The sequence below is a fragment of the Patagioenas fasciata genome, chromosome 2 (assembly GCF_037038585.1).
Source record: "Patagioenas fasciata isolate bPatFas1 chromosome 2, bPatFas1.hap1, whole genome shotgun sequence".
Taxonomy (NCBI): domain Eukaryota; kingdom Metazoa; phylum Chordata; class Aves; order Columbiformes; family Columbidae; genus Patagioenas; species Patagioenas fasciata.
In genome coordinates this window covers 143357231-143384246 of record NC_092521.1, presented here as the reverse complement: position 1 = coordinate 143384246, position 27016 = coordinate 143357231, and the positions used below count along the sequence as shown (strand labels likewise).

General features: G+C 40.6%; 1 long non-coding RNA gene across 3 annotated transcripts; it reads right to left on the bottom strand.

The window, feature by feature from the left end:
- Positions 1–7786: 7786 nt before the first annotated feature.
- LOC139827284 (uncharacterized) lies at positions 7787–26985 on the bottom strand. Of its 3 annotated transcripts, none has more exons than XR_011737747.1 (4): positions 25528–26985; positions 22351–25430; positions 10982–11065; positions 7787–9918 (listed from the first exon to the last, which is right to left on the bottom strand). It is a non-coding gene; the product is annotated as an uncharacterized lncRNA (long non-coding RNA). The 3 variants fall into 3 exon arrangements; XR_011737748.1 differs by having other exon boundaries at positions 25574–26985; XR_011737749.1 differs by lacking the exons at positions 22351–25430; positions 25528–26985 and adding an exon at positions 11775–11947 and having other exon boundaries at positions 7850–9918.
- Positions 26986–27016: the final 31 nt, after the last annotated feature.

Genomic DNA, 27016 nt, shown 5'->3' with positions numbered 1-27016 from the left:
AAAATATAAAAATATTTCTTTTCATGCAAAGACACATAGGCAGTTTTCAGAAAAAAATCACGGTGGGCCAACCCCTGAAAGATTTTATTCTGACGGAATAAAAGCCATCAATATAGGGCTGCCTTTTAAAGTGCGAAATCTGCTTCAGTCCCTATTAATTCAGATCTGTTTGGCCCAAATTCTGGCCACAGGGTCAAGATTCCAGGTGCCCTCTCAGCACCTCCTCCTGTGGGCACAGCCCTGTCAGTGGAGGGGAGAGGTCTCTGCACTCTTCTTGCAGTGCTGATGCCAGGGTCACCACTGGAGCGGGACTTGTATGGCTGGGACTCGCTAATTTTCACATTTGCCAAAAAAGTAAGCCCTAGTCTGGAGACAAAATATGCTCAGAGCCCTTGGAGGGTGGCAAGAGTGGTCACACTTGCTCTGCTTTCCTGCAGACACGGTTTGTCTCAGGAGGGCTGGACTTGGCTACTGCTGATACCGTAGTTCATTCTTATTTTGCCAAGCTAAAACCTTTTCTTACAGTTTCTAGCTTGGTATTTTTCCCCCTAGTGCAAACTAGCAATAACAACAATAAAATCAGCTTAAATATTTTTATGTATCTCCCTCTAAGGTAGAGAAGATAACAGCAGCATGAGGACTTGCAAAAGAGAATTAAATATTTTTGTTGTTAAAGAAAACACTTTGAGAGAGCAAGTTAAATTAAGGCAGACTGCAATATGGTCATTCTTTCCATAGGGTTTTGTTTATACGTTGAAGCATATCTCTCAGGCTGTGGCATTCAGCTGGCTACAATTCCCAGGTTAATGAGGAAGGCCTTGCACAGATTCCAGTTCCAACATGTGACTGCTGCTTTTATGGCTACGAAATGGAGGTGAAGGGAGTCCCACGTTTATATTTACTTTTCTCAGCTGGAGGCTGTACAATGCCATTAATTCATAAGGTAAGGCTGCTAGTGACTGGGGAGCCAAGTGTACTGTGAAGCATCATCAATTTTTATTTCTATATGGATGGAGATTTGCCTGGAGTGAGCCCTCACCAGTGCAGAAGATTCTTCATTTGGGTCTTTAGTTTTACTTTGAAGGTGGAGTGCCTCGGATTTTTTGAAGGGCTCATCTGAGAGGGCTGTATGTAGCTGTCAGCATTGAATTTCACTGCCTGAGGGCTTGTCACTTCGATTCTAGTGGCAACACTTCATACATACTTCCTCTTGTCCTCCAGACACATTGATGTCTTCATTGATCAGCTGCAGGTTGGTAGGGAAGATTAACTCACCCAAACACCATTTTCTTTAACTTATTTATCATGTCAGTTTTAGAACAACTGATGACCAGCCAGAATGCATGCTGAGAAAACAAATCAGTAACCATTTTCACTGTCAAAAAAAATTTATTTCTTGCATTTGTGATTTTTTCCAATTATTTCAAAATAACCTAGTAATTAGCAGGGTGATAAATAGGTGTAATGATATTCTTCTAAAGTACTTCATTTCTTTAGGACTTTCTGTACTTCTTAACTGAAGTAGGATACTGAAATTAACTGCACAAAACACAGGGATATGTGTAATGGAATGACACGACTTCCATAACGAGCAGAAATACAGCCTCATTTAACTAATAAGAATACAGTTGCCCAGTGATGGATTTCACCATGACACAAAGGATGGCTTCTTTCCAGTACAGGATACCACAGGAGACTTTAATATGTATGCGTTCATTTCTAGATCCCATATGAGATGCAGTACCTCAGCAAATGAATTTTTCTTTCCCTAAAGAAGTTATGACCACTTTTTCTGCTTACAGAAATCTCTCAGCCAACTAAAGTGAAATATCTTCAGATATCACAATATAATAACTCTCCTGGGTTCGAGCCTGGAACGTCACACGAAACTGCCACTTTTTTTCTTCCACGTTCAAATAGAAATGTTTTAAAGCTTGTCTAGTAACAGCTTCCGTAAGGGTTGGAGCGGATGACTCCAACACAACAGGCAGAGCCAGGTGCTGGTAACAGGGTCCACCAAGGGTTGAGGACTCAGCACAATGGAATCAGGTCCAGGGTCCTTCTGGGGAGTTCAGTCATAAGCGACAGGAGACAGGCTGGAGAAAAGGCTACCATTGCGGGTCTGAAGTCTGTGCAAGACATGAGTTACCTACTGCACAGGGCCCAGGTCTAGCCAGGAAGAAAGGCCAGAAACAGGGCTGGAGCCTGTAACCTGCAGCTTAACCCATGGAGATACTGATGGCCCCAGGCTGAGTTGATGTGGGGTTCCTGGGTCCACGGGTCAGGGTGAAAGCCCCAGGGTGAGGTTGGTCACCTTTAGGCCTATTGAAGTGCAGTAGGGCATTTTTGTTGGGAAGATATTCAGTCTATCTTATTAGTTGTTGCTTTGAACAGTCCAGCAAGAATCAGGAATACAGAAATATCTCAGCCTTCCCACAACACACCCTCTACATGTCACCTCTGCAGAATGGTACACTCTTCAGGTGATTTTTCTGAAACTCAGAGGCATTCCCTTTTTCTTTTGCAATAAGAATGGAGAGATGAATGCTTTTTGCTGATGCAAAACCAGTCTGCAAACCACCAATGACATTTTTACACTCCCACAGGCACAGGGAGCCAACACAACTTCTTCACATTCCTATTATCCACACAGAGATGGGACATACGTGGCAAGACGGGTCCTGTGCTGGTACCCTGCCCAGGGAGCGAATTTCAACTTAAAAGATCAGTCAGTAAATTCAGAGACTGCAAATTTCGGTCACAAGCTTAGTCTATGTGACATTCCATGCAGAACTGTTCTGTAATGGTGAAGAGAAAAGGAAGAAGGAACAAGTTGACAGATATGCCCCTCAACATTTCAGTATTAAAGCTGCAGTGGCTAGTGTGGACTGTGAGGACTTACTCAGCGGGAAATACAGACATGGAAATTCTTGCAGTGGTAAAACTGAACTCTCTCCATCTTCATTTCAGACTGCACAAACATCACAGGAAAAAAAAAAAAAAACAACAACAAAATGAGAACCTCTGAATATTCCTAACCATTCTTCTCAATCCTGCAATTCAAAGGATAAATGCAACTGCACCCCTTCTTATTAATGAAAGGCTCTTTCATTTAAATAAATAAATAAATAAATAACTCTATCTGCTAGTAGTTTAATAAACAGGCTAAACACCTCATCAGGTCGCCCAGTTAAGGCAAGACAATGTACAGTGATCTAGTCCTGATTTGTAAGTTAATCCATAAAAAATTAAATGGCACCTAAAGCCAGACACGATTTTAGCTTCGCAGTAACCTGTTCTTTCCACAACCAATGCATCCCCAGCAATCTGTTTATTCCTATTATGGTTTTTGTTTGATGTTAAGACAAAGTTCCTGGGGTAGAAGGCTGGAAAAGAAAATACAGTCTCTTGCTACAAACTGTTAATGGACTCTTGCCTTGCTTTGCTCGCTTAAAGTATTTTGCTTAGTTTGGCCCATTACTCTGTTTTTTCTGGAAACCTCTCATTTTTCTTTTGGTCTGCCTTCCCAAACCACAGCGTACTGAAAAAGAATTTTTACTATGGCGTGTCTCTGCTTCAAGGAATGCTCACTTTTTGCGTTCCTATATACCTGCACTCTACATTTTCAGGACCCTATTTATACAAATGAAAAATATTTACCCCACTGTGTTTTTATTTTTTGAAAAGCAAAGGGCAGAAGTTTTAGCTAGTTAACGGGGAGCGATCCAGCTGGCGTCTCTAATGGAAATGATTACCACAGAAACATTTGCAATCACTTAAGCGTGGGCTCCCATGATGCTTAGCAGAAAAGCCTGAAAACAGTTCAAAATAAATGTAGTGCAATCTAAATGGGGAAGGCGGAAATCAAAGATAATTTGCAGCAAACAAAAGAGAAGCCTTTCTCAGCATTCAGGGGCAATTAGCTACAAGATTTTAAAGTTATTTCAGCAACTCTGTTACAAATACATGGAAAATTAACACATTTGGAGCCTATATATATTCTGCAGCTCAGCTACAGTTATGCACATCTGTTTCTGGTTTAAGTTATACCTCGCCCTGGCATGGATTCAAAGAGCAGCAGTGGAAGTGAGACTGGGTCTGGGACTTGACTGGGGTAAATGGATGCAGCTCCACTGAGAGAACTGCAGCTAAAACAGCTAATAATGTGGTGCTACATTTCTAGAGTCATGTATTTCTAAAGTTTTCATCCCTTTCACTCCCTCCGTGTCCAATCAGCTCTTCTGCACAGGAAAAGCAGAATCTACACCTTAGCCGTAGGCTTCCGTCCTGTAACTGTGAACTCCTCTGTTATGCAAAAAAGAGAGATTAAACATTAGTATATATGGAAAACAGTTCACATTCCTATCAGATTGCTTTCATTTTTGCATTTAAGAGGATTATTCATCTCTTTGTAATTAGATAAACTGAAGACACCAAGGTATCTGTGTGCGTATGCTTCTGTTTTTGCACGTACATACACATGCACGGTACGTATGTGCGAAAAGCATTTAATACAAAAATAACTCAGTAATCAGAAAATTCCCTAGTAAACAATTTACTGTACCAGAACAAACTACGCTATTCCAGTTAGGTGGGCAACTTCTCATGAGACAGAGTTAATAACCTGAAAAGTGGAGAAATTCATCTCTTAGGTTGCTTCAACATTTTCTCTCAGAAGACTGAAGTGGTTTTGTAGCTTTTTCATCCCCATTCTTTGGGTTTTAGTGGCGCATTGTCTCCATTTCACAAAATTTTTTTCAAGGTTAAACTATACTTTTTTTTTATTTCAAAACTTTTTTTGAGGGGCCTAGGGCTTTCTGTGAGAAGGGATTTTCAAACAGTAAAAATTGATGGAAAGAAGGCCAACACAAGCATTTTATACCCTAAATATATAGCTTAACTTTTGCATATTTCCATGTTTTATATAGCCTGAAATATGCAAAATGTAGCCTTCTACCTCAATTCCATAAAGTAATTGCTAGTAGTGAAAATGTCCTCAAATTTCCAAAGCCTCTCAGTGCTTCAAAACAATTTTATTTAATTTGTTCTCACAGTACTGCTATAGGATAAGGACCTGCTGCTGCTTGCAATTAGTCCTTGGGGAACTGAAGCACAGAGGAATGAAATACGAGATCCACCAAAACTCTCAAAATTCAAAACAAACACTCATACCCCAGAGACACAGAAAATACTAGCTGAGGGGGAAAAGCCCATGAGCATCCTTATGTTGCCAGGTTTTCTCCAATAAAAAGTAATTTAGGTGCCAAAAATACAGCTACTGCACCTCTTAAACACACTCAGCTAATGTAAGAGACTTGGTACCCACATTCTGCATTTCACACATATGCACACCAGTGACTGATGGGCCCAAATTAAAGAGGTTACATTATGATCACTGTCTCCACAACTCTAACTAATATTAGCTCAGTTCAAGGTACAGCAGCCAGTCTTCACTTACAAATGCAGGAATACAGAACTTGAGCTCTAATATCAGATCACCAGCCACATCCTGGGTTCTGCTATCTGCTCCAGCAATTGCTCATATGTTTTGCATGCAAGAATGACTAAATTATACTAAAGATGACTAAAGTGCTATCATATAGGGAGCAGCTTTGGCCTGTAAATCCCAGTTTCACATAGGCTCCTAATTAAAGCAGAATGGGATACGCTTACTTTTAGAAGACAGGCAAGTTTTGGGTCATACTGCTGTGTCCTGTGTTTCTTAGTAGTTGTCTCTAGTAACATGCATACTAGTTGATATAATGGGCAAGATCTATTGCCTGGACCTGTGAGCAAGAGGCACAAGGCAGCTCACACCCAAATGTCTGAGTTCTCTGCACCTAAACTGCAGCTAACCCCTTTCTTTGTTATTTGGGAAGACAGTGCGGACTGAAGAGACGTAATGCTGCCACTCAGCCCAGCGGCAGCTGGGTCTTAGGTAGAAGAAATGTAGCTTCTCCCAGAAGCCACAGCCTGAAATTCCAATGAAATAAGTGTAGATCGCAGGAGCTCAGGTATTTGGGGCTGTTCACCTAGTCAAGAAGTCTGTAACATTTCAGGGATATGACCCACATCTCACTGGTTCCCTAACTATAGGACAATCCTTCCTCTTCTTGTATTTCTTACCTAAATGACTAATCAAAGCAGATTGGGGACTATTTAGAAAAATATAACAGGAATTGTTTCTGCCAGAATTCTGCCAGCTTCTGCAGCTAATTTAGACAAATGTGTGAAAGGGGAATTTTCTCTAACCCGAATAGGGTGGGATTTATCTGAGCACATGAAGACCTAATGTAGCTGAGGTCACCATGCCCACAGTGACCCCCCTACCACGTTCCATCTACAGTCAAGAACAAAAATGCATACTTTCATACTTTTCATCTCATCTGAAAGTAAGAGTCTGAAGTAGGTCAGATGAGTTACTATACATCCTTAGATCACCTGTTTTCTCTATCTAAAGGGAGCTTGTAAGACTACTTCTAATGTAGATATGTACATTGCAGTTTTCTAAAGCTGGGCAGTATGAAGCTCAGACGTGGTGCTTGCCTTACATACTCAGCAGGATGGACACCTGTGACTATAGAAAGTATAGACCTATCTAGTACAGTATGTGTTCTATGATGTTGCAATTCAAATAGAAACTTCATTGCATAAGGAGTTCAGGGATGTTTTGAAACAAAAGTTGAGCTATACTGTAGATGCACAGAGTTTTACTTCATCAGCATAGTCTGAAGACTTTCTAGATCCATTTGCAAACATCCCTGCTTAATCCAGTATCACATACATCTCATAGTACAATCATAGAAGAATAACAGGCCAAAGAGTAGGATAGATGTATAATACTACTGAGAAAATAATGGATGAGGATTCATACTTCCAATACAATTGGTAATTCTCTGTTTCAGCACTGGTTATTTTGCTGTTCGGCAGTTACATCATTTTGCAGAAAATAATGGTTGAGCCAGCTGCAGCAAACAAGTTCAGGGACTGCCCGGTCCTTGAGCAGTAGGAGCCCAGGCACAAAAGGGTGTTTTGTCTTAATTCTGTGCTTCCATTCTGGCATTTACCATCAACTGAGCTGAAGGTGCAAACAGTAAAAACCAGATCTAGGGCAACCCACTCAGGGAACTCTTAGACAAATTTCATTTTAAGTCCAACACAGCATAATGTATTTCATTAGCTGATTCAGCATCTTCTCTTTGGTTTTTGTTTCTTTGTTTGCAACTGTATTTCTCTATGTCTAGGAAGAAGTCAAAAGAGGGACTGAAAACTAGTCAACACTTGGCAAGAGAAATTTCCAGATGACCTAGAAAGAACTGGGAAGACATACTATGTTTGGAAAGAATGGAAAGGAAAAGTTCTCAACAACATATTTTTTCTCAAAAGATAAGTTCTTAATAGAGGTTGGTTTTGGTTAATTTTAATATAACAGAAGTAACAAAGGGATAGGAAGGTGACATTAAGTATTAGACTTTGGATATGTAAAATTAAATGGGGATCATTCAGAAATAGTGATTCCAGTAAGGAATCCCAGACTATGATTTAATAATTTGGTAGTCTGATTTTTGTGAATGCAAATTAGGCCTCATATCAAGGATGAAGACTTACATGGTGAACTGACTGAAGCTGAGATCTCAGATCTTGAAAGGGACAGTTTTACAGACCAAAATTTGTCTGACTTCTTTGTGAGGCAATTCAGCTTTCAAAACTGCCAGAAAACAAGTACAAAAATAAAAATCAGAGGTGTTCAGCTGTTTTAGTGAACAGAGCTGTTTCCCGAAAGAGTTAGATGTGACCTCAACCTGGCAAAAGAAGGACTGCACAGCCAGAACCACATGGGAATGAAACCACCTTTTTGGCAGCTGTTGAGGCGTCAAACAAGTTCAGTCCATCAGATGCAACTGTACCATAAGCAGGAACAGCACTGGGTCCTTCAGATAGTTTGTCTTCAAAATCTACTAAACTTACCATACTTCACACTGTAAATACGCAGATATGGATACCACATGAAAAGGAGCAGCATCACATAAAGAGAATATCTAGGTACTGCAGAAACAGTAAGGCATTCAGTTTTTAGCCCAACATTGCAATTTATCTGAACTGTTTAACCCACCCTCGTAACAAGAGAAACTCTGTAAAGATTAGCTCACTAAGAGCAGTAAAGCTCATTCATACCACTTATCCAGATAGCTTATATGGGCCCATAGAGGCGAAAGTAGTAACATGTTGTGTCAGATATTCCTAGTATCATCTGTAAAACAAACAAGACAGACTGGAAAACTCACTCTTTTTTTTTTTTTAATTAAATGAATAAATTTTAGATCTTAGTTGGTTTCGTAACTTATAATTTTTAATTTGGTCATCCATAAAGACATTCTGTGGTGTATTTTTGTGCTTTCTTGGAATCTTACAGTAGTGTGGAAGCAGCTAATTACAAAGCAAACACATAACCATCAGTTATTACTGAACTAAAATTTAAATATTCACTAGAATGAGAGGAATAATAGACTGGTATTTTTAAAGCAGTCCTGCCTGCCAAAAGCATTTGCACAGAAAAAAATATTTTCTTCCTTCTTTTTGAAAAAAAATTGTAGGAAGAGATGATTGCTCTACAAGTATCTCACTGTTCTATGAAAACATCAGCTCCTGTAGATTTATGGTACAGCTAGTTCAGTATGTGTTCATTTAAAGCTTTTTACCAAACTACAACATAGAGAGAAACTATTCGTTTTTCACAGAGTCATATTTTGTGTTTAGTTCATCTTTAATATACACAGACTAAAACATGTTGCTGCTTGTACACATGTATGACATATGATAAAACATAGGCCAGCCCTTCTCAGGCATCACCACTGCCCCAGGAATAGGCAGGAATGGCAAGAGTTAATCTGCACATCCATCAGCAACTCTCATGCCAGCAAAAAATATAAGGACAAGTCAACTACTCAGTCCCAAGGAGACAGATACAGGAGGTTAAGTCCAGGATGTAATTTCAGTCTATGGATCCTGCTGCTATATGGGAGAGAGAGGAAAAAAAAAAAAAATCAGGCAAGCTTTTCCTCCATTAACCAGAGCAGGAATCCCCCACTCATCCTGCTGTGAGCTGCGAATCGTCCCCAGAACCCAATTCTTCCCAGGTCCTGAGGGAACTTCACTTCCCAGGTCAAACAGACACAGAGCTGGCTGTGTGCCTTCGAGGTATCACACGCAGCATCGCAGCTCCTACAGCCCATCATGGGGACAGGCAGAGACTGCTTTCTGCTTAATTTAATGCAACAGTATCCTGTCTGCTCAATGGGAATTGTGTGGCTACTGCAAATATTTTCTCTTCAGACTAGGAGGGGGGAAGGGCAGAAGGAGGCTTTTCTCCTTATTTTTTTTATGAGACCTCATAACTTTAAGCATAGATTCTGAGAGCTGAACTGCCCACGGAGCCTGAGAGAAGAAACGTAATGATGAAGGAATCCTATTGCAGCAACAGCAGCAGTGCCACATAGCTGGAACAAATCACGCTATCGCTCTCCAGCTCTCTCTTTAAGACACAGCAAACGTGGCTCAGCAGTAAGTAGTCCAAACCAGGGCTCCGGTTCTCAGACAGAGGAATTTCAAGGAAACTTTGCCACAGTCCTTTTAGGATTGGTAGGATTTCTTACAAAAGTATTTCCTTGTCTTTTCTCTCCCATCTTTATACTTCCAAGTCACTTTTCTGAGCAACTGCCTCCAAAGAACTCCGAGATCATGCTGGTAGGAATCAGAACAATCTTTTCAGGGCTCGTTTCTCTTCAGCGTCTGTACTACAGCATCCATGGGCTACGGATAGTTGTTTCTGACCATGTTCTTCATTTGAAATTGAAACATTCTTGGTATGCTTTTCAGTCTGCTTGGTGGTAGTTACAATCTAACAGTATATGCTTCAGACTAATAAAAAGTGAAAAGGAAACAACATTATCTAATATGTAATGCAACTAAAAGAGGGGGCCCATTCAAGCAATTTCCCAAGCAATTTAAAATAATTTGCATCTCAGCAATAAACCTTCATCTGTATTAAAAGCCAGCCTTCGTGAAATAAAGCTATGTCCAGCCCTATCGAAGTGCTGAAACAAATTTTCTGGAGAATTAAGCATTTCTGATATTTTACCAGATAAAATATTTGTTGTTTTTTTTTTTTTTTCACATGCACAAGATTATGCAGGGAGGCAGTAAAAAATGGAGGATATATACTTTTTTCATTATCAATCAAGGTAATTTGGGCTATGCTCTGCTGGCACAGAGAGTTTAGATCTTTCCAAGAACAGCAAGGCAGGGAAGTTAAAAGGGTTAAAGTCTTGTATCATAATCTCTCTAGGAGTGACCCTACCCCAACTATAGGATCTGAAGTAATAAGAACTGTCAGTGAGTTTCAGTTAAACTGATTACTGTCAGTGCACACACACCAAGGCACTTTACAATTTCATAATTTAAACCCAATTCTAAAAACATTTTGTATTTTCCTTTGTTTGCAGGTCCTGGAGTCAGGTGATTCAACATCCAAGAAGTGCAGTGCATGCAATGCAATTACTCTGAATAAATTGGCACTGAAGTCTAAAATGAGAGTTTCACTGGACATTTCATTTAAATAAGAGATGACTTATAGATGCCATGATCAGAGAGAGACTAAGGTTGAAACAGTCCTTCCCAGCTGCCTTTCATACATATCTCACAGTAACAGATATATTTAGCTCTTTAATTTGTCTGGTTAAAAAAGCATGAGTCATGTGGATTTCACTGAAAGGTAAATGGTCATTATGCTGACCAAAGGGTGTGCCCTTCTCTGAGCTTTCAACTTTGAAGTCCATGTTTCTATGCCATGAGTTAACTGCCTGCGAAATGCTGCACAGCACTGATGAGAACTAAAGGAGCAGGAAAACTGAAATGTTATATTGTCAAAAGTGGATTCTAGCAAAGCAGGTAATTCACCCCTGTGTTATTTCAAGCCCCTTACCTCTCAGGTAAACCCAGGCATAGTGCTGACCATTTCTGCTCAGACTTCCTCTGAGACTAATGCTTCTTCTCTTCTTCTGAACAGCTGCATGAAAGAAAAAAGTGCTTTAAACACGATTATTTGCTGTCAGCAACAACTATCTTTTACACAGCAGCCAGTGGTTCATAGTTGCTTGTCTCCCCCCATCCCCAACACTTCAGAATAAGGAGAATACTCAGAATGAACTTTCTCTGCCTGAATACTGAAGTCAAGGAGTTGCAAGCAGTTTCAGCAAGAGGAAGGAGGAGGAAACGGTTGCAGCTATAAAGAGCATTTGGAGGGCTGGAGAGATACTGTCCTTCCCAACAGCTGCACTGCATCAAGGCAAACCACAAAATAGTTTACAGCAGCTCCCTGGAGCACAGTGGAAACAAAAGCCAGACAAGGCTGTTTTGGGTGGGGGGTTTTGTAATAGTGGAGGTTAGGAAGGAGAAAGGAATAGAAAGCAAAAAAACCCCTGTGCCAGTATACCACTGTGTATATGCTACTGTAAATATATAGGTAGCTGGCAGTAGCGCACGTCATCAGATGCTACACATTTGCTGTGATTTACATGCTGAGTTTTATGGTGGAATTCATGGAGTAGTCAATTACAGTATTAATCTACTAACATAGACATCAGCAAATGTAAAGGAATATCCAAAGGTATAGGTAACTTTTGTTTTCAAACTAGTGGCACTCTAAAGAAATTTCACTTGGTTTACTAGTTATGCCATATTAAAACTACTGTAAATGAGGGAAGCTTTTCCATTACCTTTCAGAAAACTGATGTCAGTTATTCTTATTGTGTCTTTTTCTCCTTCTCTGATCTCCATGAAAATATAGATCATCTTGTTATAGTCAGAAAAAAGATGCATTGTCTCTGGCACTGACGGTAGCTATTCAGATATTTAACTTTTATTGAGAGGGTTAAGAAAAATAACTCCTCCCCAAGACCCGGAAAATTTCAACTGAAATCACAAGAATGTCCGAGTCCCGTCTCCCTCCCTGCCCCCATTCTGCAGACTGTACTGTACTTAAATAAACTATTTGGGTTGGAAAACATTCCTTAGGTCTATTCTGACTCATGACTTCTCTGCCGCTTTAAAACACCAGCCAACTTGTCAAAAGTTTCACTCTACCTAATCTGCTCAGGAAAAAGAAGGTAGCTCCTTGAGCACAGGGTGCTCAGTCCAAACAAAGCCATAACTTTAGGCAACAGCTCCTGTATGACACATGAGGACTGAACCTGGGTTCTTTCCTAGATTTCCTAATTACACTCTCGGAGGGACACAAGTTGGTGCAGAACTGGCTATGAAGAACTCCCACTTTTTCACTCCAGCTTTAATTTTTCTTTTTTTTAAAACAGATTTTGGGACCAATCCATCAAAAATTAGCCTCCAACCAGTTCAAAAAACAGACTGACCACTACATATAAATACCAACAGAAAACAGGGAGTATTATTCAGTTATTGATATTACTACAAAACCATCATCTCATTAAGATTAATGTGTGTTTACTTATCAAACAGTTTCATGAAGTACAGATTTAGGTCCTCTGTCTCATAAAGAGCACAACAAGCTTCCATGGCTACACAGTTTTAGATGGACACAGGTATCAATCCATACAACACGATCAAAACAGTGGTTTAAGATGTTTACATACCAACTGCTTGTATTATATTCTATGTGCACACAGTTCATGGAAACTGCAAGGTAATACAATTTACATTATCCCGTAAGGGAACAGAGATAAGGCAATCATCTCATTTTCTCATGTTTGTTACAGATTTCTTCATCATACTCAGAGACACTGGTTGCAGCTCAGCTGGTGTCAGATCTTTGTCAAACCACGTGTACACAGCAGTTAACATCTTTCTTCATGGTTGCATTGTATACAAAGACTTGTGAAGACTGATGGGGCTCTGTGTTTCTTTTGCCAACCAGTGTGACTACAGACTATTCCAAGGAATGGTGTATGCTTCATCTGCCATCAAAGGGCACACAGTATGGAAAATAAACTGTTCTAATACCTCATAGCAGGGAAATAAAAGAGCTCATTGAAAAAAAAAAGTGAAGAATCTTCTATACGGGCTGGAGCAAGCTGACCCACTTCATGTTCCTGCAGCTCTCTGTTATCAGCTATTTAGACCCCGTTGTGTTAAGAAGCTCATACAGAATAATCCAGATATCCAGTGTAAAGTGGTTCCCATTTCTCTACAGTGTTTGCACCCACTCCCTGCAAATCCAGCTCTGTCTTCTAGTACAGCTCCTCTCATTCCCCACCACAGTCTTTCCCATACAACACACCGCATGATGTGTTTACATTCTGCCTACCCGATAGACTTCTGCAAATCTCTGATCAGCATGATCATACAGCAAAATAGGTGTTAGCTGTCTCGATGTAAACACACGTATTGTTCAAATTAGGGCTTGAAGACAAGGGCTTCCTGTTCGTTCTGGTTCCTTTACAGCTTTACTTGACTAGTAAATCAACAACATAATCCATTTCTGCTAACTCATTGAGAAATATATGTTAGAAGTGAAAAAAAAATAGCTAGAACACCACCACCTTGCTGAGGTTCAAAGCTCTCAGGCTCTCAGAATCACCATCAGCCACAAAATTCCCTCTAAAATATCTTTAGAGTTGAATAACCTAGAGCTGGCCATCAAGACAACATCTTCATGTGGCATTTTAATGGCCAGATAGCCTCTGCAGACACCTTCCTAGCACAAAGAAGACTGAAAAGCTGAATTATGTCCACTATTGAATTCAGGTACTGAGAATGTCATTTCCCAATCTCTCTCATCATTATACCAACTCGGTAATAAATAAGACTTAACATTCTCCTTGGTGGAAATATAAATATTATATTCAAGGATAATATACAACAATGGTAAGCAGTCTAACAGAAGTGTACAACTGATGACTGAAAGATAGTTCTTGAAGTATTAATGACTTGGAGAGATGTAGTGCCCAGGTTTGCCAGAGCACTGGAATGGGCTGCCCAGAGAGGTTGTGGAGTCTCTTTCTCTGCAGACATTCAAAACCTACCTGGACACATTCCTCTGCAATCTGCTGTAGGTGAACCTGCTTTAGCAGGTGGGTTGAACTAGATGATCTCCAGAGGTCCCTTCCAACCCCAGCCATTCTGTGATTCTGTGATTCTGTAGCTAGAGCCGAGTGAATAGACTCAGCACTAAAGGTTCAGACTGGCATCAGAGCTCTGCTTGTGCAAAAACATAAACATTTCTGTGTCATCTGAAATAAAGGCAGGCCTGACTAAAGGAAGAATATTTAGCACTATGGTTGAACTTCTATCTTCAAAGACCTATGCCAGCATGAAATCATTAGCATGCATCACATGTCTGTAAGTCATGTAAATGAAGGGTCTTACAGGCATTGTGCAGGGGGAGAAACAAGGACCCAGGAGGCAAATTGCCAGAGGTTACCTAGCAATTCAGTGGCTCCAGGTGATGAAAAATGCTTTAATGAGCAACTCTGCAACTGTCAAATGCAGTTCTGTATACAAGCAAAGAACCTAGAAGACAAAGAAAGCAGAACTGAGAAAATCTTGCTGGTAGAAACAGGATTGTAGGTGTAGGAAAAGAGGTTAGTTGTGGACAAAAAAAGAAGATATTAAGGGTAAGGATGACTAAGTAAAAATAATTTTCAGTCAACAGTCTGGAGAAGGAAATTAGACTAGGATGTAGTTGGAGATGGTTGGGTTTTGTCACATATTCCTGTTTTTACCACAGATACTTGCTACCTCCTCTCAGTGTCCTAACAGTTTCCATAGGCAGGCTAATGCCTGTCTGGCATCTTCATTGACAGTTCCAGAAGAAAGGGTTTCCCACCTCACCATGTCTGAGATATCCCCATCAGTTAGTTCAGAAACAAAGGCCAGCAATTACAAGACAGAATTGTATCCACTGAATATGGGATATCCCTTGCAATGTGTTTTGCTTTTTGGCAACCTTTCAATGATAAGAAGTTTGCTTTGAAATTTTTGATACAGAACTCATCAGAACCTGGAATGTTTGAGGTCAAAGTATACTCTTTCCCTTATTCTTGAGATGCTATTCCTGACAAAAACCTTTGAAGAGAGAGAGCAAACTTAAGGACTGAAGTGCAGCAGTGTAGGAATTCATTTACAACATGTTTTCTTCTTTACCAAATGAAATCCTAAAATCTTACTAGTTCCCAGGCATTCATCCTGTATTTTGGATTAAAATGAGAAAATCTAGCTGCTCACCAAGTCATGGTATCAGTTCTTCCAAGCTAGTTACTGAACAGAGTTTCCTTGTAAGAGCCCGAAGCATTGCTCTCAAACCCCTTTGATTCCTTTTTTCTCCTCACTTCCCTAGTTGTTGTTGTTGAAAAAAGTCAATCAAATGCACCAAGGCTGCAGAAACAGAGGCTCACAAGGGAGAGAAAACTCAAACTCATCTTTTATAGTCCTAATTCCCATGAATGCACCAGCAGATCAAAACTGGATTGATGTAGCTCTGTGCCTTATCCAAAATCAGCGCACTGGATAAAAGCCTATAATCTAATCCTATCAACCTGGCTTTGTGGTCTCTGTCCCATGACACTAAATATGAATGGTTCATGTTTTTACTTTGCTTACAAATCAATACATTACCTGATGTGTGATGGATTTGTTGCCTATTACATAAAATCTACAATTCAGCATGTCTCCTATAGCAGATGAAAGGTGTTGCTCTGGATATCATCAGCAAACATCAGTCAAAAAACTGTTCTTAGGATAAAATAATTCTATTTCTTTTAGCTAAAGAAATAGTTTGTTGTTTGGGTTGGGTTTTTTTTGTTATGTTTTGGTTTTGGTTTTCTAATTGTGAGTCATCTATTTCTGTTGAACTCTTTCCTCCTGTATTTCCTACAACACAGATGAGAGGAAACTACACTAGTCTTAATACTAACCAATTTTTTAAGTCAGGTTTGTGAACCATGAGAATTTCACAGGAACAAATTAATCCTTGTCATCAGGCAGAATGGCTCAGTTTCCACATAGTTTTCCTGTTGATTTAAAATAGAAGCAAGCCCACTGCTTCCCTATTGCTGTTTCAGGAAGTACTAAGATACTATGAGTTGTATGGTGAAATTCACTTCAAAAAAAGTCTTCACAGCTGATACTGTATGCACATCAAGAATGTCATCCCTCTGATCCCAAACTCAGCTTTGTGCATGAAAGTGACAGCAAGCTTGTGTGTTCCCATTCAGTAGAGTTCTTCCCTGCAACAGGGGCAGAGGTTCCAGCAGCTTAGAAAGAGCTGAGAAATATGAGAGTGTGGAAACCAAGCAATAAAAACTCAGTTGGGCATCTCCAGTCAGAAATCATCTGGAATGTGGCAACACTAAGTTGCAGGGTAAGTTATGGATTTGGAAGCAGCTAAGGAAAATTAAATGAACCCAGAGCAAAGGAAAAAAGAGAACGCTTGTACAAGCTGCGATACACATTTTCTGATGCAGTTCGCTTTTCTCTTTGTTACTACTCAGACTCCTCTGATGATCAATATCTGTTCAGTGAGGTTGGAGTTTGCATGTGATGAACAAGCAAATCATGTCCTGACCTGAGGAGGCAGAAATATGATGAGGCCTGAATCTAACCAAGCTAAAAGCATTAAATTCTTAAGAGTACAAGAAATTAGAATATTTGGATTAGTATTTTAGAATATTAGAATATTAGAGATTGCAAGACTGACGATGCTGATGTGCCTGTATATGTACAAAGACTGCAAAGGCCTTTGGCGCTTGGACACGGCTGATGCTGGCAATGTGGAGCTAGATTTTGAGCACCAATGAGAGCACAGACTGTCTCAACATTTAAAATTAGAGAAAAAAGCATGAGTATTTAGTACAGAAAATAATGAACTAAGCCTCACGTGACTTTCTCACATTCTCTATTTGAATGTAAATAGCTTCACACAATAATTCCTAACAGCATTTAAACCAAGATGAAGTTTATAAACCAAGTCTGGAGGACACACACACAGGCTGTATCACCAGTAGTACACAGCAGCGCTCAGAAAAGCTGCCTTCATTTGAATGTCTTTGGTTTCATAGAGGAAGGAACATTTCACTTGCAGCAAAAATATCACTTCATGAGAATAGTACGTGATTTGATGGCTAAGAGAGAGTTTGGCTTCAGCTGGCTGCATAATCCACAGTCCAGATTATGCTAGGGATATAGCATAAGAATGGATATATCTGTGTGTTCTCTCATAAACAGTAATATTTCAATCTCATTTGCAATTCAGCCATATAGAAGGCAGCTTGAATCAGGCTTGAATCTAGCTTGCTTTGCTCTCATGCATTTTAGGGCACTGTGATGGGAATGACCGGCCACCCCTCCACTGGGTGTCTACAGCAATTTTATAACACTGAGAAACCATCCTCTGTGGTTGCAAACCTTTCAGAGTAGCCTTTCCAAAAGCCAAACACCTGTTAAATTGTAATTACTCACTTAATGAGCCAGTCTGCTTTGTTTTGGAAACACCTTAACCCTTTGTTGGCTTGTCCCTTTTGCATTCTGTGAGACTTTTTCAGTACAAAGATTTTGAAAAAACATTTTTGTTTTTAATTTCAATAATCTCCGGTGTAATTGCAGCCTGTGGTCTCAGTCCTGTGATGGCTGCAGGGGAGGCCGAGCAGGTGCTGAATCACAACTCCTGAGGCTACCCAGCCTACTGAGGTTGCAGCCCCAAATTAACCTGTGATGAGAGGTCATTGCACTCTCATCAGAGAATCCACACAGCTCCTGCCCTGGAGCCTTGCACCATGGCACTCACTTCTATGCACTGCCTGTGGTCACCTCAGAGCAGGACAGCTTACTCCATCATGGTATAGCCCTGCTCTACACCACTGCCTTTCCTATAGGGCACCATAGCACCCATCCCACTGAGGACCGTGCTAAGTTCCCAGTGCTGCTCCTGAGACACAATCTGTTGGGCTTCCTGAGGTGGACCCACTGAGATTCTCCAATGTTTTAGGACTGAGGCCCACATGCACACAGAAATTTCACCAAGACATCCCAGTTCTTAACCATTCTTTTTGTAATTTCTTACATGATAATAAAGGAGCAACTATCAAAATATAGTATCATTTGTAAGACAGCAGACATTTGTACATGCATTTTTCATCTGGAGGTCTTCTGTCCGAATCTTATCCATATCCACCACCAAGTATCTAATTTCATGTCACAAAATAAAAAGAAATTTACAAATGAAAATATTTTTCTCTGTCTGCTTAGCAAAATCAGGTCAAGTTTAGACAGTTGAACTATTCTCATGTACCTCCTGCTCAGTAACATGGATTCTGCAGACATATTCCTAGCTTTCTCAGAGTCACATGGGTATACTTGCCAGCTACATTAGTTTTCCATTTAATTTTTCAATGACCATGGCAGGTATATTCTAAGCTACAGACTTTTTGCAAGGAAGACTGAGAAGAAATAAAGCAAACTTTGAATCTGCAAACTACATAGGAAATTAAAATTATTTTAAATACACAGGCTCAATACTGACAAGAGTTATAGAAAATAAATGGATATGATCAAGCTTTTGAAAGAATGCAGCTTGCTTTCAATACTGTGGGAGGTTTTTTGTTTCATAAGCGCTTTGGAACCCAGGAGCTGCTCTGTGTGATCACATCGAAGGTACATCTAGCACAGTGTTTTATCTCTGACAGTGACCAATAGCACACACTAAAAACAAACAAAAAACAAAAAAAAGAAAACAACAACAAAAAAAACCCCACCCTAGGAGAGGTAGTATTTTATTAAAATATTCTTAGTACTTCTTACAGTGCAGCAACTACAAGCCTCAACTCCCACTTTCAATTCACCCTTTCTGGAGCGTCAATGAGTCCACTGATTTATTGCCTAATGTTTCAAATATTGAAATATGGGAAAATATCATTCTGTGAAAAAAATAGTAGCGTACACTGTTAGAGCAAGGGTGCTCCTCATCTCACAAGCCCATGTAGACCAAATCAAGGATGAGCAAACATTTTCAAAGAGTGGAAAACAGTGCAGGAGAGAGAATGGAGAGCTACCACTCTTTATCCATTAGCAGTATTTATTAGCAAGAACAGTTAATACTAAGAAGGTACTTTGTGCTGAAGAGTGTCAACAACATTCAGCAAACATATTTTTGGTCTGAAGGTACAACAGACCTCAGTAAGAGAACACCTGCACTCTATTTGCCTGCCTGTTGCATCCCCTGTAACTCCTAACCTTGTAGCCCACTTCCATGGAAGTGAGGGAAAAAACACAAAGATAACTAAGATTCAGCAATTTTCATGAAACTGACAGGTAGGCAGAGGGAAAAACCTGGAAGCAGCAACTCCAGGAAGAAAAGGCTGCAGTGGGAGTCAGAGCCAGTCCAGCCTGGCCTGCCAGTGGGCCACCTGGCAAAGGACGCTGGCCTGCCTGGGACCAGCCCAGCGTGGGCTGTTTTTTGCCCAGTGGATAACTGCACAGGAGGGGCTGGGCCTGCTGAGAGGGCGTGGATGTAGCAGATGTGGGAGGGTAAGCTGGGAGAAGAGAGGAGATGAGGAATTTAGGATGCATCCTACATCTATCTGTATTGTCTATTGGTTACACCACTCATGGAATCACCTGGGGTTTTTACAAAACTACATGCTATTACAATGAACAATTACCTATTAATCACTATTTAATGTTTTAAACAAAGCACAAACAGCTTTAAAAATGCTTATAGGGAGAAACAGCACCATACCGCATGCCATTCATCATTTCTACAGTTAAAAATAGAAACACTGTGGTGTACAAGTAACTCTGGGACACAGCAAGATACTGCACTCAGGCCTTACATGAGTGACTGCATCTGCAGAGGTTCCACATTTGCTCCTGTGTGACATGAGCACATGCCATGAGCCCTGGCACTCAGATGCCCCGAGATTTTTTCCCTAGTATACAACAGGAGATCTTGTTTATCTTCTCAGCAAACGGGAGGCAGAAAGTTGTGGGAAGAACATCTGAAAGCAATCATCACGCAGATGATTTCCTCTGCATCCTCCCTCCAGAATTAGGGGGTTTAACTACACATGAAGCAGAACAGACACCCGTCCTGCTGTAGGAACTGAAAGCTTTTGAGGCCTTTGCAGAATGTTTTTTTTTTACTCTGCAGGATGACAAGGGGTGAAAAGTGTTGAAGTCATGGAAAAGCCTGGACTGACAGGGCAATGTTGTTTCTGAATCTTACTGATACCTGCATGCTGCCTCATTTTTCAAAGACGCATTTGAAAACTACACCCACTGCCTGTGGGAGTTCAGCTGCTTCAGAAGGTAGCATCAGCCACGTGCGGTGTCTGAAACAAGCTTTTACTTGCACTGCTGCTTTTTTTCGACTGTCAACATGCATATCAAATGGTATCAATATAATGAAGGATCAGGTTGAAGGTGCTCCTTTCATTGACACCGATTTCTTTCCATTAAATCATCAGTTATGTACTTTTTGTTGTAGCTGGAAATTATCACCTAATACAGAAAACTACCATTTTTCACTGTATTAATTGAAACTCAAGACCTGAAACAAACAAAATGACTGATTATTTTTCCACCTGCTATAAACATTTCCATTTGTGGATTCTTTTGTTGTTTTGTGGTTTTGGTTTTTTGTTGTTTGTTTTTTTGTTGTGTTTTTTTTTTTATTATTATTCTAATTGTGCAGCAGTTAATTTCAGTCGTTAATTTCAAGTCAAGGTACCAATGATTTGGCATTATCCTGTAAATTGCTCATCCAGTTTTGATTTCTATAATAACTGTATCAAATAATAACTGGTGCTTTATATGATACATTCCACAACCTTCTGTGCAAATACATTTTCACACAAAACAAATACAACCCATGATCATGTTTGCTTATTTTCAATTACTCCACAGATCTCTCTCTTTTACATTTTTAGTGCTTATTTTATACATGTACTTCTGAGTCCTTGACTTTATCACTCCCAAGCCTGCTGAGAATGTGAAGGAATGGATACAGATTCACTACAAGTGATGTTCATTGCATTTGCATTTTTATTTTCTCTGTCAATGAACTAAAATTCTGAAAGTCCCCAGGACCTGAGGGTCTGTAGCTGTCACTTCATAGTGCTATGCCACGAAGATGCTATGGAATGCTTTTAATAGTTATTTGACCTCCATTTCACCAATATGCTGATTAACAGTGGTACAAGTTGGTATACCAGAACATACTGCCACAGCAGACTTACACATTATTTAGAGCCTGCCTACACACATCCATTAATATTTGTGTTCATATTGAAAAAGTATTCTCATCAGCATTACTTTAATTTGCTTTCACTAGAATTTACTGAGACTGATGATCATATTAAAAGGACCACCTGCCTGAATTGTACCTTGCCTTCTTTTTTTGAATGACAATCTAGTGTGCCTTAAGCCAAAATTCTAATGTTGGCAAATAGAATGCGGGCGGGGGAGGAAATGTTGAAAGCAGAAAAAAAGTCCAGAATTCTGTGATTTGGCTTAAATAATTGTGAGATTTTTTGAGCTTGTGAGATTTACAACTATAGAGAATACTGGCCTGGCTCTCCTACTATTGAAGTCAATGGGAGTTTCCATTCCATTAACTGGGTGAGAACAGAACCAGAGCCGGTGTGGAGGACTGTCTATAACAGCTGTGCAGACTTATCACTTTATTACATGGAATGGAGGTGAAGTCTAAATGGTTTTAAAAATTTAGTTTTAAAATTAGCTTTCAGATGTAAAGTAATCCAGCATATTAATAATAGCATGTCACGGAGGCACCCCGAGGTTAGTTTAAGGGACAACAGGATCCAAAACAACTTTTATTAAGCTGGTGAGAAACAGGGTTTTAGCACTCCAAAAGTGACTTGAATACAGGTTCGGATATCAGTTGAGGAAAATTATTAAGGAGTAGTAACTAATACAACAGGAGGTCCACAGAGTGCATGCACATGACTTCACCAAAACCAATGCCCGAGCCATCCCTGAGTCCAGGAAGAGTACGCACTTGCCTGAACACAGTGTGGGATTATTTCAAAGGGATACACATACTCATATTGAGTACAGAAAGTGTACACTCGCGATCCTGAAAGGGTAAATTTATAATACACTTGCAATCCTGCGAGGAGAAATACACGTGCAAATGTGCACGGAATATTACATGTGCTTATGTGGAAGCACGGGAGGAAAACACACTCATGATTCTGCGAGGATTAATTTATACACGTGCTCGTATTGAGCACGGAAAGTACGCGTGCAAATGTGCACGGGAAGTATAAATACACTCGCAATCCTGTGAGGAGAAATTTTACTCACACACGTGGTGGCAAGGCAAGCGGAGTCTCCATCCCAGGAGGGGGGGAGGTGGTAGTTCTGGACAGCAGTGGCTAAGCTTGTAACTCCAAGAGATCGCGTGCAAGGGGTGGAGTCTCAACGAGAATCCCATTTTTTATAGGCTGATCAGATCTGACTGTAGGCATTCCAGAAGCTTCTCTGCACCCCCACACTGGCTGTGGGGTGCCCCTGAAGCTTCCAAACGTCCCCCACACTGGCCGTGGGCGCCCAGCAGCTCCCTGGCGCATCAGCACTCCCTCTTCTCTCTCTTAACAGCCCTGGCCAGGGGCTCTAGGGCCAAACAAAAGAAGCTGCTGGCCTCAAGCAGCAGAAAGAGAGGGAGATTGTCTGCTCCTTCTATGTCGAAGGAATGGAGGAGGAGAGAGGGAAGTTTGCATTCTGCCACATAGCATTATTTTATTGGATGACTTCCAGTGTCATAGACCAATAGATTCAGTTGATAACTATCTTAAAAGTAGTCTATGTGTTCTGAATTTACTTAAACTTGATAAATTGGTTTGGCTCCAGTAATGAACAAGTGAGCCTCTATTAATACGTGGACTAAACCTTTGTTTTGACCTCCTCGATTCCCAAATGTGTAATCTTTAAGGGACAAAAAAAAAGTGGAAAAAAAATTAAAAACTACATATGCTTTAAAAATTAAGCGCCACACAGAAAACTCACTGACTGCCACTGCAGAAGTTTACCACATTTGAGAAGGATAACTAGACATCTCAGCTTCAGTGAAACAGCCTTAAGCAATCCTCTTTTTTCTTTTTACTTATGTATAATCAAGGAAATTTTTCCATTAAATTTGTCTACTGATTCCTTCAACAGCACAATCTCAGGGGCTCCTGAGCTGGTCTCTGCCTATCAGTTGTTCCTTTTTGAGAAACCAAGACCATTGCTCCTGCTGAGAATAATGAATGATGATTTATTTCAAGTGTACACAGCCACTGGGGAGCAGGAACTAAAGGAAGCAGCTGCCATAGCTGTTCACATAGAACCTGTTTGTTTCTCATTGAAAGTCAATTTGCTGGACTACTTCTCAAAAGCCGCTTTAAGTGATTCTGAAAGAATTGTCTTAAAATGTCAAAGAAGTATTAACATCAGTCAATGGCTATGAGCTGTTCACACAAGGAACAATATTCCTGCTTCCACACTGTTTACTGGCACTCTACAGACTCCCTTTAAATTATGATCCATGCACAAGCCAAGTCATTACTCTCTTTACCTGTGCCATGCTCTTATATCTCTGTATACCTTTAGTCCTACATGGGAACAGTGTCCTGACCACAGTAGTTTAACATAATGGGCCCTCCAACACAGGGTGCAAAAAACTGGTGGAAGTTCCTTGCACTCTCTTGTCTCTCCTCAGAATTTTCCTATGAAAGAGTAGCACAAGTGTTTATTTATTTGTTTGTTTGTTTATTTGTTTAACTAAGCAGCCAGGAAGAAAACAGCAAATGTGAAACAATTAATTGTAGTGATGGGGATATGTTGTCCTGTTTCTGCATTTTCTCCACAGGCAAAGTATCATGCTGGTCTCCTTGTTATTCAGAAAAAATATGCTGACTATAAGCAAGCTAAGATGAGAAGTGCAGAATCACAAGCAGTTTCATGAAACCTAGCCCTAATCAAGCGGGTATGTCTACACCAAGTAGAATCTACACAGGATTCAGCTTAGTGCTGCATTAAATCATATAGATCCTCATGTGTCTACATATCCTACAAAAGAAAGGCTAAAGCCAGATCGTGTCACTTAGCCAGCCCCAGTACTCAAAGGACTTCCATCGGGAAACCTCTTCCCTTATGCAGCTTCATTGCTTATCCTTTACTGCTACGCTCTTGGGCACACATCCATCATCTGAAGAAATGTGTGAAGCTTTGTGTTGGAATAGATGTAAAGAAATCAGTAACTATTTGCACCAACCACAAATACTGTGGCTTTCCCATTAATATCAGCCTGAGGAGAGCTAGGATCTGAGAGCACACCACACCCAGTTATCCACTGTGGGGTATGAGATCTGGAGACAGCCTAAAGACATGCAGATCTTTCTGCAAACTCTGTCATTGCTCTGTGTTTTTTTGTAATATGGTAGTGGTCAGGCAGTATTAAACCATTTGACTGGATAACGGCTCAATTGTTGGCTGATAAGTTTTGAAGGAGTAGGCAAGGCAAATGCTTCCTGGTGTTCATATTTTAAAAAGTTTTATTTTTCAGAATTTTAGACCTGCATTCTAATGAATTGTTCAAAATTACGAGAAATAAATCTGCTTTGACATCACTTGAAAACTCATCTCTTTCAAAGCTTGCCATAACAACAAATTTTCCAGAGGTTATTTTTTCTTATCATCAGTTTCGGTTTAAATTGTGCCATAGGCATTACTGGCCTCAATGTGAAATATTTCCTTTAAATATATGTGATCCAAAGTGAAAATGAGTTCTTAGGTGTTTCCTTGTTAAAGCTGGTTGATCAGATCACTTCTGGTATGTTAATGATTTCAAAAGCTGTCATGTTACTTCTGTCAATTTAGGAGGCCCTTTGTAGTAAAGATATTTGCACAGTAGCAATCATTTGTAATAATTGCATTTTAAGGAAAATATATTTTCTGAGTTCACACTGTAGATCCAAATTCACTGAGTATTCTGGGTTTTTTTGAAATATATTGTTTTTTTCTCAAACTTGATAAGATTTCTTTTGCACGCTTAGATAGAGTAAATGAGCACCGTAGCCTACCTTCCAAAGAGAAGCTGTGACAGTATCTGTATGACAAAAATACTTTGCAGGACAATCAACTTAATAGGCCTTTGTCACTAAAATAATTTGGTGCGGCTTGAATTAGGGCTGACAGTAGAGAGAGAAAGAAATTCCTCTTTTTCCTTCCTCATCTTTCCTCAAAATATGGGAAAAGACTATAATGAATGTTAGCAAAGAAAATGTCCAATGGCTCGACAGATTCCAAAGGTCAGGAATACATCTGAGACTTATGTCAAAGTTGCTGGTCCTAGAGAACTACAGATATGGGTTTTTCAGCAGAGTGGTTTGTTGAAGAGAGACCTGTAGATATGGGAAAAGAGGCATACCAATTAATCATTATTCTGTATCTCCTCTTTTTTGTTTTTTTTTTTTTTTTTCTAATGAAGACCACCCTTACCCACATGCACTAATCCTGTAATGCCTGGAGCACACCAAGAATGTACCTCTGTTGAAGCCTAGGAACCGTAGTTTCACATCACCTTAACAGGTTTTGTGTGTTGCTGAGCTTCTGGCTACATCTCTCCCTCAGCCATTTGCTTTATGGTAGCAGTGGCAGCTGGAAATCCATGTCTTCGGGAGGGTTCCCTTATTTGGGGTGGTAGCTTGTCTTTCCTGTGTGAAAATTCATGGGTAGGATGTAGGGGAATGGTGGTTTAGTTTGGTTTGGTCAGGAGACAAGTGTTCACATTCTTGCACCGTCAGAGTATTCCATTAGAAGAAAAGGGCTATCATTGCTTGAAAACGTTCAAAAAAAGTAGGCAAACAATAGGTGTCTGACATTATGTACAAACAATTATAAGATATTTTTACTCAAAAGAGTCTAATTACTATTATAAGCAGGCAATAAATGTTCTGCTGATGCAGGTCAAAATTCACTTGACAAAATGAAGAAAAACTCTGGCTATAGAGTCGAATGATTGATTTCAAGGGACAAGTTTAAAAAGAATACTGGAAGCAGAGGTGTCAGGAAATACTCATTCTTGGACTCTTTGGGCTTAATTTCAATCATTATTTCAACTTGTTCGAAGCTCACTGAGTTATTGTAGGTTTATGCTGGTGTAAACTTCAAAGTAGTTAACTTTGCTGCTCAAGTTAATTTTAAATCCTACTTGGTTTAATTGATGCCATTCACGTGAAAGACACAATCTGAAAGAATACTTGTGTATCGTTTCTGACACTTACTTTTATTACAACGTTTCGATCTGTCATCTGTTGGGCTCCTATTTTGTGGTCAGTCGTATTTTGTTAAGATCACCGTCTTACAATGCTGATATTTTTTTCAGCCAAACTACAGCTTTAATTTCAGATGCAGTTTAATTCCGTGCATTGCCACTCAGGTTATCCATTTCACCGGCACTCTTGGTAGCTAGGGGATGTTCCTTTCGTGGGGGCGGCTGCGAGCAGGCTGTTCAGCCTGGGTTCGGCGGGCTCTTCCTGACACGCGTGGAACCACGGCACCGGGCTGCTGCCTCTTGGACACAACCTCCGTGGGGTTTCCCCCTCAGACGGACACCCACGTCCCGTCTTTCCCACGCTTTCTGTACACGTCTCCCCGGGGGCAGCTTACAAATAAGGTCTGGATAAACCCACAGCATCTCCCCAAAGGCTATGGGAGAGAAGGACTCCCTCCGCTGAGGAGTGGGCAGGAGGCGGCGCGGCGGCTGCTCCCGCCGGCCCCGCTGCCGGCAGCCCCTCCGGCTCGCCCCGCCGCGGCTGCTCCGCCAGCGCGGAGGCCGGTGTCGACTCGCTGGTGTGTCTGAGCAGGACCCGCCTGCCTGGCGACCCACACCCAGGGGCTGGGGGAGGGAAAGGGAATAAGCACGGCGATCCGCGGCGCCCTCCTCGTCCCTTCCGCCCCGCGGGGGGGCCCGCTCTGGGGCGGGGCT